Source organism: Apodemus sylvaticus, chromosome 1 (genome assembly GCF_947179515.1).
Source record: "Apodemus sylvaticus chromosome 1, mApoSyl1.1, whole genome shotgun sequence".
NCBI lineage: Eukaryota > Metazoa > Chordata > Mammalia > Rodentia > Muridae > Apodemus > Apodemus sylvaticus.
In genome coordinates, this window is record NC_067472.1 from 118,840,869 (window position 1) to 118,852,949 (window position 12,081).

General features: G+C 37.3%; 1 protein-coding gene across 2 annotated transcripts in view; it reads right to left on the reverse strand.

Annotated features, from left to right (window-relative positions):
* Grm5 (glutamate metabotropic receptor 5) overlaps window positions 1-12,081 on the reverse strand; it is a 551,762-nt gene that overhangs the window by 476,392 nt on the left and 63,289 nt on the right. The gene's annotated exons all lie outside the window — the stretch shown is intronic.

Sequence of the window (12,081 nt, forward strand, 5' to 3'; positions counted from 1 at the left end):
TACCAAAACCACACAAAGATCCAACTAAGAAAGAGAATTTCAGGCCAATTTCCCTTATGAATATTGATGCAAAAATACTAAATAAAATTCTTGCCCACGGAATTCAAGAACGTGTCAAAACAATCACCCACCATGATCAAGTAGGCTTTATCCCAGGGATGCAGGGATGGTTCAATATAAGGAAATCCATCAATGCTATCCACTACATGAACAAACTCAAAGAAAAAACCACATGATCATGTCATTAGATGCTGAAAAAGCAGTTGACAAAATTCAGCATCTTTTCATGCTAAAAGTCTTGGAAAGGACAGGAATTCAAGGCCCATATCTAAACATAGTAAAAGCAATATACAGCAAACTGGTAGCCTACATCAAACTAAATGGAGAGAAACTTGAAGCAATCCCACTAAAATCAGGGACTAGACAAGGCTGCCCCCTCTCTCCATATCTTTTCAATATAGTTCTTGAAGTCCCAACTAGAGCAATTAGACAACATAAGGAGGTCAAAGGGATACGAATTGGAAAAGAAGAAGTCAAACTATCACTATTTGCAGATGATATGATAGTATACTTAAGTGACCCTAAAAACTCTACTAGAGAACTCCTACAACTGATAAACAACTTCAGCAAAGTGACTGGCTACAAAATCAATGCAAGCAAATCAGTAGCCTTTATATACTCAAAGCACAAGCAGACTGAGAAAGAAATTAGGGAAATGATTCCCTTCATAATAGCTACAAACAGCATAAAGTATCTTTAGGGGTGACTCTAACCAAACAAGTGAAAGACCTATATGACAAGAACTTCAGATCTCTGAAGAAGGAAATTGAAGAAGATCTCAGAAAATGGAAAAATCTTCCATGCTCGTGGATTGGCAGGATTAATATAGTTAAAATGGCCATCTTGCCAAAGGCAATCTACAGATTCAATGCTATCCCCATAAAAATCCCAACCCAGTTCTTCATAGAGATAGAAACAGCAATTCTCAAATTCATCTGGAATAACAAAAAACCCAGGATAGCTAAAACTATTCTTAACAGTAAAAGAACTTCAGGGGGATTCAGTATCCCAGACTTTAAACTTCACTACAGAGCAATAATGATCAAAAAACTGCATGGTATTGGTACAATGTAAGGCAAGTGGATCAATGGAACAGGATTGAAGACCCAGAAATGAACCAACACACCTATGGTCTCTTGATCTTCCACAAAGGAGCTGAAAGCATCCAGTGGAAAAAAGATAGTCTTTTCAACAAATGGTGCTGGTTCAATTGGAGGTCAGCAAGCAGAAGAATGCGAATCGATCCATTCTTATCTCCTTGTACTAATCTTAACTCCAAATGGATCAAGGACCTCCACATAAAACCTAACACACTGAAACTAATAGAAATGAAACTGGGGAAGACCCTTGAGGACATGGGCACAGGGGAAATGTTCCTGAATAGAATACCAATAGCTTACTCTCTAAGATCAAGAATTGACTAATGGGACCTCATAAAACTACAAAGTTTCTGTAAGGCAAAGGACACCGTCAAAAGGACAAAACATCAACCAACAGATTGGGAAAGGATCTTCACCAACCCTAAATCTGACAGAGGGCTAATATCTAATATATACAAAGAACTCAAGAAAGTAGAACCCAGAGAACCAAATAACCCCATTAAAAATGAGGTATGGAGCGAAACAAAGAATTTTCACATGAAAAACTTCAGAGGGCTGATAAAAGCCTTAAGAAATGTTCAACACCATTAATCATTAGGGAAATGCAAATCAAAACAACCTTGAGATTTCACCTCACACCAGTCAGAATGGCTAAGGTCAAAAACTCAGGAGACAGCAGGTGTTGGCGAGGGTTGTGGAGAAAGGGGAATACTCCTCCACTGCTGGTGGGCTTGCAAGATGGTGCAACCACTTTGGAAATCAGTCTGGCAGTTCCTCAGAAAACTGGGCATGACACTTCCTGAGGACCCTGTTATACCATTCCTGGGCCAAACCATATACCCAGGTATACTCTGGGTATACCATATACCCAGAGGATTCTTCAGCATGCAATAAGGCACATGCTCCACTATGTTCATAACAGCCCTATTTGTAGTAGCCAGAAGTTGGAAAGAACCCAGGTGTCCTTCAATGGAGGAATGGATACAAAAAAATGTGGTATATTTTCACAATGGAGTACCTTTCAGCCATTAGAAACAATGAATTCATGAAATTCTTAGACAAATGGATGGAGCTGGAGAACATCATACTAAGTGAGGTAACCCAGTCTCAAAAGATCAATCATGGTATGCACTCACTGATAAGTGGATATTAGCCTAGAAACTTTGAGTACCCAAGACATAATCCACATGTTAAATGATGTCCAAAAAGAATGGAGGAGTGGTCCCTGGTTCTGGAAAGACTCAGTGCAAGAGTATAGGGGAATTCCAGAACAGGATGGGGTAGATGGAGGAACATGGGGAGGGAAGAGGGCTTATGGGACTTGCAGGGAGTGGGGACCCAGAAAAGGGGAAATCATTTGAAATGTAAATAAAAAATATATCAATAAATAAAAATAAAAAATAAAAAAATAAAAAATCATATTACTTATTATGCGTACAGTTTTCTGCTTGCATGTATTACTGAAGGCCAGAAGAGAGTACCAGATCTCATTACAAATGGTTATGAGTCACCATGTGATTGCTAGGAATTGAACTCAGGACCTCTGGAAGAGCAACCAGTGCTCTTAACCTGCAAGAAACCTAGAAAACCTCAGGTGACAACACATGTTGGTGAGGATGTGGAGACAGAAACAAACTCCTCTATTTCTGGTGGGATTGCACAGTGGCACAACCACTCTGGAAATCAATCTGAAGGTTCCTCAGAAAATTGGAAATAGATCTCCCTGGAGACCTGGCTGTTCTACTCTTAGGCATATACCCAAAAGATGATCCACTGTGCCATAGGGGCATGTTCTCTACTATATTCATAAGGGCCTTTTCTGTGATAGCTAGAAGCTAGAAACAATCCAGATATCCCTCAAATGAAGACTGGATACACAAAATGTGGTTCATGTACATAATGGAATACTATTCAGCTATTAAAATTGGGGACATCATGTGTTTTTCAGGCAAATGGACAGAACTAGAAAAAATCATCCTCAGTGAGGTAACTCAGGCCCAAAAGAATATGCATGGTATGTACTCACTAATATGTGGATAGTAGCCAAAAACCTACAAAATACCTAGGATAAAATCCACAGAACTCAAGAAGGCTAACAAGCTGAAGGGCCCAAGTGAAAATGCTTCAATCCTACTTGGGATGGAGAAGAAATCAAAGTATGCAGAAGGAAGGAGGGACCTGGGTGGGAAAGGGGAGAGCAGGACAGGGAACATGATTAGGTATTGGGTAGGGGCAGGAGGCCCTGAGTGCCAGCAAAATGAATGGAAATATGAGACAGAAGTCTCATATTTTAATAGGAGGTGATGGAACCCTCTGGAATACACTGGAGACCTGTGAGGTGAGAGACTCTCGGGACTCATGGGGAGGAACCTTAGATGAAATGCCCAACAGGAGGGAAAGGGAACTTGTGTCTGCCTCCTGTAGAAAGACAGGGCATCAAGTTGAAGGATGGGGTTGCCATCCCAGTCAAAACCTCTGGTACAGAATTCTTCCTGTTTAAAAGAACTCCAGGGAAAAATGGAAATGAGACTGAGGGAAAGGAAGTCCAGGGACCAGACCAAATTGGGATCCATCTCAAGTGGAGGTTCCAAGGCCTGACAGTATTACTGGCACTATGGTGAGCTTACAGACAGGAGCCTAGCTGTCCTATGAGTGTACCAACAGGAAGCTGACTAAGACAGATGGCAGATACTTAACACCCAACCACTGGACTGAAGTTAGGGACCTCTTGTAGTTGAATTAGGGAAAGGCTGGAAGAAGCTGAGGAGGAGGGTGTCCCCATAAGAAGACCAGCACTCCCAACTAAACTGGTCCCTGAGATCTCTTAGACACTGACCTACCAACCAGGCAGCATATACCAGCTGGTCCAAGGCCCCTGGCATACACATTAGAGGACTTCCTGGTCTGGCCTCAGTGAGGGAAGATGCACCTAATCCTTGAAAGAGGTGATGTCCCAGGGAGGGGGAAGGACAGGCAGGGGATGGTAGTCCTGTCATTCTTTTGGAGACAGGGGGAGGAGGAATGAAATAAAACTATTGGAGGGCAGACAAGGAGAGGGGCAATGACTGGACTGTAAAAAAATTGAAAGTAATAAAAAAGTGTCACATTGCTGTCAAATAATGTAAAGGAAGTATGATAGTCATACAAATTGAAAAGAAAATGAGAACAATGTCAAGTTTCTCACTTCAATTTTTTGAGTGTTTTTTTTCTGTGAATGTTTATAGTCAAAGTCTCTGATATTTGGATTTCACTGATTGCATTTGATTCAAGGTAATTTCATTTATTATGAATAAAGACTTGGGTGTCTGTGTGTGTGTGTGTGTGTGTGTGTGTGTGTGTAATATAAGAAATTACTCTTTATACTTACTGAAATTTACAGTGTAAAGTTTTACCTGATGTTGTAGCCAGAGACTGCTGCACGCATCTATAATCCCAGTTATTACAAAATTACACAAAGTCATAAATTTGATGTTAATAAGAGCAAATAAACAAAACTTAATTTCATCTCCTCAATAAAAACAAATAAACAATAAATAATGTTTGGTGCATGTGTAGGTCCTACATATGTATTTTCATATATGTATAGATAATTTCAATATATCTTCAGGAAGTACATAAGCAAGAGTGTGAAAACAAATGAATGACATTAAATGCAATATGTGGGAACCCAGTAGTCAAATTCTGAGGCAAATTGGAAGAAGAAGAAAGATTCACAAGTCACTAATGTACAGGTTAAATACATTTGTCATCTTTCAAAAAAATACTTGGGATACAGTAGTTTCTCAAAAATATTAGCATTATGAGTTGGTTTTAGTAGACATAATTCTATATCTTTCTCTATTGACTTCCTTTCTATAAAGAAGTCATTTTAAATGACTGTCTTTATGACATACCTTTCCTTCTAGACTTTTCTTTTCTGTTTAACATGATTAGTCATAAGGGAAATGCAAATCAAAACAACTCTGATATTCCACTTCACACCAGTCAGAATGGCTACGATAAATACCTCAGGTGACAGCAGATGCTGGCAAGGATGTGGAGAAAGAGGAATACTCCTCCATTGTTGGTGGAATTGCAAGCTGGTACAACCACTCTGGAAATCAATCTGGCGGTTCCTCAGAAAATTGAACATAGTACTACCTGAGGATGCAGCTATACCACTCCTAGGCATATACCCAAAAGACGCTCCAACATATAACAAGGACACATGCTGGAAAGAACCCAGATCTCCCTCAACAGAGAAATGGATACAAAAAGATGTGGTACATTTACACAATAGGGTACTACTCAGTTATTAAAAACAATGACTTCATGAAAATCTTAGGCAAATGGCTAGAATTAGAAAATATTATCCTGAGTGAGGTAACCCAGGCACAAAAGAACACACATGGTATGCACTCAGTGATATTATCCCAGAAGCTTAGAATACCCAAGACACAATTAAAAGACCACGAGGCTCAAGAAGAAGGAAGACCAAAATGTACATGCTTCAGGCTTTCTTAGAAGGGGGAACAAAATAATCAGCAAGAAAATACAAAAAGTGTGGAGCAGAGACTGCCATACCAGGGGGCCCATCCCATATATATTTACCAAAGGCAGACATTCTTGTGGATGCCATGAAGTGTGTACTGACAGAATAATATAGCTGTCTCCTGAAAGGCTTTGCCAGACCCTGACAAATATAGAGGCAGATGCTCACAGGCAACTTTTGGACTGATCACAGGTTCCCCAGTGGAGGAGTTAGAGAAAAGACTGAAGGAGCTTAAGGGATTTGCAACTCATTAGAAGACCAATATCACCCAACCAAACCCCCATAGTTCACAGAGACTAAACCACCAACCAAAGAGTACACATGGAGGAACCCATGGCTCCAACCATATATGTAGCAGAGGATGGCCTTGTTGAACATCAATAGGAGGAGATGCCCTTGATAATAGAAAGGCTCAATGTCCCAGTGTTGGGGAATGCCAGGGTCTGGAGGTGGGAGTGGGTGAGTAGGTTTGGGAGCAGCCTCACAGAAACAGGGAGCAGGAGTCAGAATGAAACAAGGGTCTTATGGAGGAGAAACTGGGAAAGGAGATAACATTTGAAATGTAAATGAATAAAATATGCAATAAAAAGTAAGAAAAATGACATTTAAATATATATTTTATCTCTGTGCTACAAAGAAACAAACTTTGAATTGAGTAATCATAAACTTTTCTTCCTCATAGCCATAAGCTTGCTAATTTATATTCTTCTATACAGAAACAGAACTTTTTCATAACCTTGGTTGTTTTAATACTTTATTCAATTATCACCCAAATTTTCATTGTGAATAGTTCAGGCAAACACTACACAATAAATTTAAATAAACAAAAATATACAATGAATTTAAATAAATCAAAAAGTATACATGTATTTATTAAAATCTACAGGTCAAGACAGAGTACAATGGTGTGGGGATGACCTCATAAATGAAAGAAGCCAAAGAGACACTTCAAAAATAACATAGGGCTCCATAAACATGTCTAGTACATTGTTGAACTATGTACATGCAATTCAGAATAATAAATGCAGACTTTCTACACTGATATCAATCTAGATTGATATCAATGAACATGAAAAGGGACTTCAGAATCCTTCTTCCAAATATCAAAGAGCATTTTGGAAGAAGGGGTGGAAATAGTGCAAGAAGCTTTAGGTAAAAAAATTTGTTCTAGATATCTAGGGGGCCATTGTTCTAATACATTGACAGCATCTGAGGTTACCTATCCTTGACCTGCAGAAGGTCAAATCAATCAAAATCCAGCATATATGATAGCGCTTTCATAAGACCCATTTCAGTTTAAGAATTATTGATGGTGGATGGATTATAGAGAGGAAAATGCATTCCCTTCATGAGCATGCCTGCTAATACATTGACCATGCTTTACTGGATGGCCTCACACAAACTGGAGACATTAATTGGACTCAGTAAGGAATAAAGACAAGGAGAAAGAGAAGGAATAAACAAAGGAGGAGAAAGAAGTAGAGGAGTAATGAAAATGAGATGGGAAAATGGAGATTTTCTAGGGAGAGTTAGAGGGACACAGTGGAGGGGGATATAGGCCGAATACATTTTTAGTCACATATAGAATTCTCAAAGAATAAACAAAAATTGTAAATATACTGAAAAATGGACTTCAGTAGAAACAATATTTACACGTATTCAATTAAATAAATAGTCAAGTGTGAAGCACTTCCTATGTGAAGCATAGGATAAAAAATGTTTACAGAGCAAAAACCAAAGTTTTCAATATATAAAGGAAGAGAAAAAAAGTGTCTGAACCACATAATCCACATAAACCAAAAGCAAATTTATAACTGAACATTGTCAACCTTTGAAGTGATTATCATTCAAACTCCAAAAAAAAGTGAAAAGACAATCTTTAGATGGGAAGATTATATTTGTAAAGAGTGTGCTAATGAAAAAATAGTAACTGGAACAATTAAAATCAACAGTTAAACCACACTATGGAAAATGTTGATATGGAAAACATGATGGATATGAAATATTTACTGAAGAGAATATGTACATGCAAATGAGCACATTGTCTACATTGATTAAAATATATAGCTAGAAGATGAAGTTGGGATGACAGAGTAAAATAATTTATCCAGGAGAGTATTAGAGAATTGGGCAATCCCTTCAAGGGGATAAGACTGAATAAGAATGAAGGTGATTGAATTTATATCGGAAAGGAAAACAGAACTTTTATTGGTGGTTTGTAGAGACAGTAGAATTAATAAGGAGCGGCCTTTCCACATACAGATCCTAAGAATAAAAGTGAGCTATATGGAGGAAGTTTTCCTTTCCTAGTATGACAGAACTATGAAGTGACCTTTTAGATATCCCTATGATGTGTACTGACCATAGTAATGGTCTTAATAAATTATTTTTAAAATGCAATATCATGACAAAAAAAAAAGACACCAATACTTTGTTAAATGTCAGAAGATGCCCAGGACACAATCCTATGAAATGCTACAGATACTTCTATGAGCTAAATGGAAGTCTAAAGTAGAAAAATGCATTAGTGGAAAATTGTTGATATCAAATAAAGGCATTAAATTAACAATATCAATAATAACACTTAGCACTAATGTCTTATTCTTGACAGATGTGGCACAATTATAGGAGATGTTAAGAGCAGGAGAGTGTGATTGATGAATATTTAGGTATTCTTATAGTTTTGAGATTTCTCTATAAAACCAAAATTATTCCTAAAATTTTCATTATTAAATTTCTACTCTAAACTTTTCTTGAGTCAACTACAAGGCATTCTATCTGGGTGTTCATGACACTGTTCCAACTTCCACTTCTGTTGCCTCATCAACTTTACACAACTATTAATACAAGAAACCTTGCAATTTTTCAGGTGTCTCTCTTAGGGACATCTGTATTCCTGTACAAGGATTGCCACTGTGATGAGAACTGACATCTGTTCATCTTACATGACAAAGCCATTAGGTTTCAGAACAGAGAATGACTTTGTCACAAGCCTTTTCTTGACTGTCTCAGTATTGTTGGTAACAGCTTTGCTTCCATTAATGGAATTCATATTTAGCAGGTTGCTCAACTGTCAGCAGATCCTCATGAGCCTCATGAGGTTCCCAGGAAACCTGAGGGAAAGTATGTAAGGAGGAGACAAGACACCGTCAACATTCCTGCATTTCTTCATTGTATTTGACCTACAATTCAATACATGACACTAAACTCTAAGATTCTCACTTCATGGGATTTCTGTGGGATCAATTTCTATGTAATCTTTTTATCATAAAATATTTAGCTGTAGAAAGATTAAAAGCATTCAGCTTGAATATGATATTTCATATTACATTGAATAATGAGCATCACAATCAATATCATCCAACAACCATTACCAACCATGTGAAATATTAGAATACAAGGAACTTGCTCATCTTATGCCAGGACACCAGTGTCTTTCAGTGGCACACCCACGTTGCACTTGCACACACACCATTTCTCCTACCCACTAGTCTCTAGGAATTACTGTTCTATTCACTGCTGCTTACATTTAAAAAAAAATGATGACAAGTGGTTTGCTTGTATGTATGTCTGTATACCCTATGCATACTTTACCTTCAGGGCCAGAGAAAGATCTCCAATTCCTGGACAGGAGATACCAAAGATTTGGTGTTGCTATGTTGAGTGTTGTGGATTGAACACTGGTCTTCTGGAGGAGTAGTCAAGGTTCTAATCTACTGGGCCATCTCTCCATCCCCTGCTTCTGAATTTTTAATGTTATTCCTTTGGTGAGGTCACACAATAATTTCTTCCTGCTTTTGGTTTTCACTTAAACAAGCCCCTCCAAGTTCTTCTACATTGTTGTAGATAGCAAAATATCCTTCACCTAGTGAATAATATTCCATCATCTAATGAGCTCTGACTTCTGTATGTACACCTACTTAATTGTCACTTAAACTGTTTACCTTGAATACTGATATAGTACATTCTTTTTCATAAGACACATAGAGAATGCTATATATATAATTAAGAATTATTTGAATTTTTGATATTATGTTAATTTGATAGGAATGACAAAATGCCACTAAATGAAGCCATGTGCTCAACATCTTACCCAAAATTGTGTTGCTGTATTTTAGCCCCAAAATTACTGTTTTCCAGGAGTCTGTCAAATGCAGGAATATATGCATGGTTATACTGGGTGTATTTCAGAGAACCAAGGAAGCTTATATTAAAATGATCTTGCAGAATTACAAGTTAAAGTATTTTGTGCTTAGTTTTGTGCTAATGTGTTCCCATAACTATTAAACAGTTTAACTGAAGGAATCAAGGCATGCATTTGCACAACAAGGCAGGTTTTCATTAATAGAAAGCAGGAGAGACATAAAGAAGACAGAGAGAGAGAGAGAGAGAGAGAGAGAGACATATAGACAGAGACAGAGAGACAGAGAGACAGAGACAGAGACAGACACACAGAAAGAGAGAATATCAATGGTGTTTAGACAGTTGCAATATTCCAGGAATAAAAGAATACACAGCTAGATTCTTTGACTGGCAGATGTAGAATGGTAAAGCAAAACACAAAAGACAGATGCGTCATGGTGGGAAAAAATGTGAAAAAAATGTGTTTAGTAATAGGACATGAAAAGAGAGAGAGAAAATTGAATATGACTTATAGCTTTGTTTGGCTGGATAAAGAATACAGCATTTGATATAAAAATGGAATTAGAAGAAGACAAAAGAGTACCCTACTTGTTTCAATAAAGAAATACATTCTTTATTTTTAAGATATATATTTATCTTATATATTTAGTTTGTAGTGTAATGTAGAAATGCAATGGTCATGTTTCACAAGTGACTGACTGGAAATCAAGGTTACATTGGCAGACATGATGAATGAATTGGGAGGAATCAATATGGATTCACATCCCTTTGAGAGCAAATGTTATTGTAAACATCCTAAGACAGAAGCTGGACATCAGTTCATCAGTTAAGAACACTGGTGTTCTTGTATGCCACGCAACAACTGCATGTCACTTACAACCTTCCCTAAGTCCAGTTTCAGGGAATCTGACATACTTTTCTGGATTCAGCAATCACACACACACACACACACACACACTACACATACACATATGTAGGGAAATACTCATAAACATAAAATAAAAATAAATCTTAACACTAAAAATCCATTGTGAATGAATACCTGAAATTCAGCAGTCATAAATCTGTCTTGTTACTTCAGATAAATAGAAAGTTATGTTAGATAATTAATCTTTCAAATGACTCGTTATGAGACCTTCATTAAAACCTTAATAAAAAATCATCAAGCATGAAAAGAAATAAAGGCCATAATAACATGACCTTGATAATTACATAACAAAAAGTTTTAAGATGGTAAGATTTCATAAGCTTTCTTTCTGAATCATTACTTCCCACAGGTCATATCACCTCTTGGTTGTTGGAAAGTATATGTAGGGAATACTTCCCATCATCAGTGCATAAAAATCTTGAAATTCCATGTAAACTTGTGACACTGACATACCTCTTCTTTCATTGTTGGTGTTCAAGAAGGTTTAATATGAGGTCAAAACTCCACCATGGGCCAGTGAAACAACATTCTTCCATATAATATGTCCCTGTCATCAGAGTACTGATGAGTGTTAACTTGGCTTCTTTTGGTGACAGAATATTATCATGACATGTAAGCCAAATAAACTCTCTCCTTTCTGGATGAGTTTTGGCCATCCTGTTTATTACAACAATAAAAAGCAAACTCAGTCCATCAAATATGTCAACTATTTACTTTTTAGAATTTTTATGGATTCTAGGGAGTAATAGTTTGTTGAGTGTATATCCCCCAAACTGTCAGTAGAGACCATACAGGCATCTGCAACTGCTACTGCACCTCATCAATGTGAATAAATTATCCTGTCATTATCAAAGGAGACCAAAGGTAAATGTGAGTACTTACACCACCTGGCAACAACAAGAAAACATTTATGTCAGGGCAGTATTAATGTGAATCAGCCTAAATTAGAATGAGAGCTTTTTCCATAATTACTATTACATTCAAATTTAATAGTGAATCACTCAATCATTGACTAAAGAAAGAAACTAGTGTCTAGAGAGACAGTTTAGTCACTAAGTTTTCTCTGGACATTCATGGAGACCTGAGTGAAGTTCTCAGAACACACAGGAAATGTGGGCATGATAGCATATGCTGTAACCCTTGAACTGGGAGCACGTTACAGGAACTTACTGATCAGTCAGCATAGCTGAAAGGGTGAATTCCAAGTTCAGTGATTAATAACTCTCACAAAACAAGGAATATGATTGGAAATCACCTTGATGTCAACCTATGGTTTCTATACAGGAACACACAGTCACACACACACACATATCCATTCA